Here is a 5,113-nt window from a genome sequence, read left to right as displayed (position 1 = left end):
TCAGATGGTAAAGAATCTGCCTGCAGTGCAGGAGACCTGGATTCAATCCCTGGGTGGGAAGACTTCCTGGTGAAGGGAATGGCCACTCACTCCAGTATTCTTGCCTGGAGAATCGTATGGACATAGGACCTTAGTGGGCTACAGTCCATGGAGTCACAAAGAGTCAGACATAACTGAGTGACTAACACTGGTGGTATAGTATTTAAGAATGTCCTAGGATTCAAGACCTCTAACAGGGTGTATGGGTGGAGAAAACAACAAAAACCTTGCTTTCAAAGTCAAATCAGAAGGGCCCTGATAGTGGAATGTTGGCCCAGTTCCAAAGTCCTTCCAGAGAGGCTTTGGAACTGGAAATGTTAACTGAAACCCAAATTTGAGATGTATCAGAGAAACATTAATAGTGGTATAATTAACAATGACCCACAGCCTATACCAAAGGGGCAATGATGGTGAAAGAGTCAAGCAAGAACTGACTTTAAGCTTACATGTAATGAGCACTTATGACAGAAGCATTAAATGAGGGCTGGGGTTAATGCACATAGGAGAAGAGGCACTAACAATGGAAGAGTTAGCAGATGCTTGATTTTCCGTACACGTCAAAGGAGCACAGATGGGGAGGATTTAACTGAGGCCTGTAGTCATTGTACAGACCCCAGGGAGCAACAATAGGGAAAGAGTTAACAGGCTTGAGAAAAGATTCATGCATAAATTGCCCTGATAGTGAAAAAGTAAACAGACCTCCAAGAACAGACCTCTATATATTACCTCCTTGGGTAATATGTAGACACAAGGGGACTGTTAACTACCCTCAACATCCTAGATCCTACATCTAGATCAGAACCCATTAATGGTGGAATAGATAATAGATTCCTGAGTTCAAGGTAAAATCAGAGATTCATTCAGGTTGAAAAAAATTAACAGAGGCCCAGGTTGGAGGACATATAAAGGGATTGTGATGGTGGAATAGCTGGTGGAATAGCTGACGGTGACTGGGATTTGAGGTCACACCAACAGTCATGGATGACGGAAGAGTTAGCAAGGACCTGGTTTGAGTGTTGACCAGGTGGGCATCAATGGTGGAACATTTCAAAGAGCCTATATTATTTTCCTATTGCTGCTGTAACAAATTACTACAAACTTATGTTGGCTTAACACCATAGCTTTGACTACATGGCTTAAACCAACACAAGTTTATTACTTTACAGTTCTGTAGGTCAGAAGTCCAAAATGGGTTTTACTGAGCTGAAATCAAGGTGTCAGCAGGGCTATACTCCCTCTGGAGGCTCTAGGGAGAATCCATTTTCTGGCTTTTTCCAGCTTCCTTACCTCAAGACCCCTTCTCCCATCTTCAAAGCCAGCAGTATAGCATCTTCAAATTTTCCTTTGACTGTGACCTTCTGTTTCTATCATCTCACCTCTTTTTCTGACTCTGCCACTCCTCCCTCTCTGTTATCAGGAGCCTTGTGACCCATCTGGATAATCCACAATAATCTTCCCATCTCAAGATTCTTAATCACATCTGCATGCGTGCTCAGTCACTTCAGTCATGTCCAACCCTATGGACCATAGCCTGCCAGGCTTCTCTGTCCATAGGATTCTCCAGGCAAGAATACTGGAGTGGGTTGCCATTTCCTCCTCCGGGGGATCTTTACGACTGAGGGATCAAACCCACATCTCCTATGTCTCCTGCATTTGCAGGCAGATTCTTTACCACTAGCTCCACCCGTGTAAGAAAGCAAAGCCAAGGATTAGGACATGCACATCTTTGGGAGACCATTATTCTGTCTACCATAATGCCTAATTTTGAGGTCAAACCAAAGGGTCGATGGTGGTGGAAAATTTGATTGAGACACAGGGGGAGACAACTGGTAGTAGATCAGGTTTGAATTCAAACTAGATGGGCATCACTGAAGGGCTCAGGCTGTTATGTCAGAATTGTTTCAAAGGCTTAGGTTCAAGACCAGACAAAGAAAATGGTGGAAACCTCAGTAGAGACTCTAGACCAAGATCACAGGAGTATTGAGTGTGGATAGGTTAACACAGACCCAGGTTTAAGGCCTAGAATATAGGTACACTGGTGGTAGAATCCCCTGAAGAAGGAAATGGCAGCTCCTTCCAGTATTCTTGCCTGGAGAATCCCATGGACAGAGGAGCCTAGCGGGCTAACGTTCATGGGGTCGCAAGGAGTCGGACATGACTGAAGCAACATATGCACAGTGGTAGAATACTTAACAGAGCCCTGGGTTTGAGATTAAACCTGAGGGTCACTGATGATTAAAGATTTAACAGGTAGTCAGATAGAAAATAGGGCCATTGGTGGTAAAATCTACAACTGCTATCTGGGTTTAATATACAGATCAGAGAGGGGAACTAATGGTGTTAAGAGACTTGGATTTGATTCACAGATGAGAAGAGGCATTGATGAAGGAAGAAATAAAAAGATAACTTGGGTTTGGGTTTCATGCCAGACTGAACTGATGATGGAATAGTTACTTAACAGAAACATAAGTTAGATGCTCCAAAAGTGGCTCATTGATGGCAGAAGTATTAACAGAAGCTTGTGTAGAGAGAAAATTTAACAGAGACCCAGGTGCAAGTCAGACCTGAGTGGCAGTAAAACTGGAAGAGTTAACAGAGGACCAGGCTCAAGGTTCAGATCTGAGGGACATAGACGGTAGAAGTGTAACCCAAGACCCAGATTCAATGTGGACAACAGAGGACACAAAACCTTATGTGTGGTCCTAATTAAAGCTACAACGATATCTTGACTTCAGTGGTGTTATGCAGTGGTAGTTGTGGACTGAATTGAATCCCTCTCCCCTGCCAATTCATATGTTGAAGGCCTAAACCCTGGGTGACTGTATTGGAGATAGGGCCTTTCCAGGAGGTAGTCATGTATGGATGTGAGAGTTGGACCATAAAGAAGGCTGAACGCCAAAGAATTGATGCTTTCGAACTGTGGTGTTAGAGAAAGAGAGTCCCTTGGACTGCAAGGAGATCAAACCAGTCCATCCTAAAGGAAATCAACCCTGAATATTCATTGGAAGGACTGATGCTGAAGCTGAATCTCCAATGCTTTGGCCACCTGATGCAAAGAGCCGACTCATTGGAAAAGACCTTGATGCTGGGAAAGATAGAAGGCAGAAGGAGAAGGGGACGACAGAGGACGAGATGGTTGGATGGCATCACCGACTCAATGGGCATGAGTTTGGGCAAGCTCTGGGAGATGGTGAAGGACAGGGAAGCCTGGCGTGCGGCAGTCCTGGGGGTCACAGAGTCAGACACGACTTAGCAACTGAACAACAACAAGGCTAAATGAGGCTCTAAGAGTAGAGCCCTGATCTGATAGAACTGGTGTCCCTAGAAAAGAGCCAGGGTCACCAGAGATCTCTGTGAGACACCATGTGAGGACAAAGAGAGGAACCATCTGCAAGCCAGGAGGAGAGCTCTCAGCAGAAGCCAAATCCTGCCAGAACCTTGACCGTGGACTTTCTGGCCCCCAGAATTGTGAGAAAATAAATTTCTGTTGTTTGAGCCACCCATTCTATGGTATTTTGTTATGGCAGCCCAAGCATACTAATACAAAGCTTTGTGCATCTTTAAGAGTTCTCTCAAATATGTGAGAAACCAGGCATGACAGAACCCCTGGAAATTAAGAACTTTTATGAAATTAAGATCAAAGCCCTTTTAAAGTATTTTTTGACACAGTAAATAACATCCTTCATTGCATATTGCTGAACCCTAGACCCAGATTTTCTGATCCAGTGGGTCAAAGGTGAGGTCCAATAATCTACAATTATTTTAACTTTTTATTTGGAAATAATTTCAAACTTACAGAAAAAGTTGTAAGAACAGTAATTATATTTACTTCTGAAATATTTGTAAATAAATGCCCCTCAATAAGGCTTCATCGGTGGTGCTAGTGGTAAAGAACCTGCCTGCCAATGCAGGAGACATAAGAGATGCGACCCATCCATTAGATCCCTGGATCAGGAAGATCCCCTGGAGGAAGGCATGGCAACCCACTCCAGTATTCTTGCCTGGAGAATCCCATGGACAGAGGAGCCTGGCAGGCTACAGTCCATAGAGTCACAAAGAGTCAGACACCACTGAAGCATGCACGCCCCTAAATACTAGTGTATTTTCCCTTAAAAGCCAGACATTATTTTCTGTATAACCACACTGTAAAACTCAAGGCCAGGAAATTAACACCAATTTGGAAATATTATCTAATCTGTAAATCTTTTTCAAAATGTGCCAATAGTCCCAATAATGCCCTCACTGGCAAAAAAAAAATTCTGTTCCCAGGTGCAGTCCAGGATCGTTTGTTGCATTTAACTTGTTACATCTTTCAGTCTTTTTTAAACCTAGCCTTTCTTCATCTTTTATGACATTGATATTTTTGTCAAACTTGGGCAGGTTGTTTTGTAGACTGTCCCTTGGATTCATGCTGATATCTCTGACTCCAATCCGAGCCCACAGTGTTTATTGTAGATTATCTTTTTCCCACATTTGAAATGCCTTTCTCTGACAATGAGAAACATGACTCTTGTTATCTACGATCTATTTGTTTGCTCAAATCTTTATGTAAAGTATTTTCAGAATTCCTAAGATACCACTATGTAAAAACACATTTACATAAACTACGTTTGTGTACATTTCTTTTTGCTTTGAGCCTTATTGTATCTGGTCAAAATAAATATTGTTTCTCAAATCGACTCAGGTTAGTTATTTTCTTCCCCATGCCCTTCAGTGTGGTATTATTATTCATTTGTAGGTGGCGCTAGTGGTAAAGAACCCACTTGCCAATGCAGGAGACAAAATAGATGTGGTTCGGTCCCTGGGTCGTATGATCCCCTGGAGAAGAGCGTGGCGACCCACTCCAGTATTCTTGCCTGGAGAATCCCCATGGACAGAGGAGCTTGATGGGCTACTGTCCATAGGGTCACACAGAGTTGGACTCGACTGAAGCAACTTAACACAGCACAATACACCGTTAGGTTCCATTATTTCTGTTTATATCCCATTTGGGGTTCCCCTGTCATCCTAGGAGTTTGTTTGTTTTTCTTTTTGCCCCGCAGAGTGTAGGATCTTAATCTCCTGACCAGGGATC

This window comes from Ovis aries, chromosome X, assembly GCF_016772045.2.
Source record: "Ovis aries strain OAR_USU_Benz2616 breed Rambouillet chromosome X, ARS-UI_Ramb_v3.0, whole genome shotgun sequence".
NCBI lineage: Eukaryota > Metazoa > Chordata > Mammalia > Artiodactyla > Bovidae > Ovis > Ovis aries.
Note: the sequence above shows the minus strand (reverse complement) of the source record.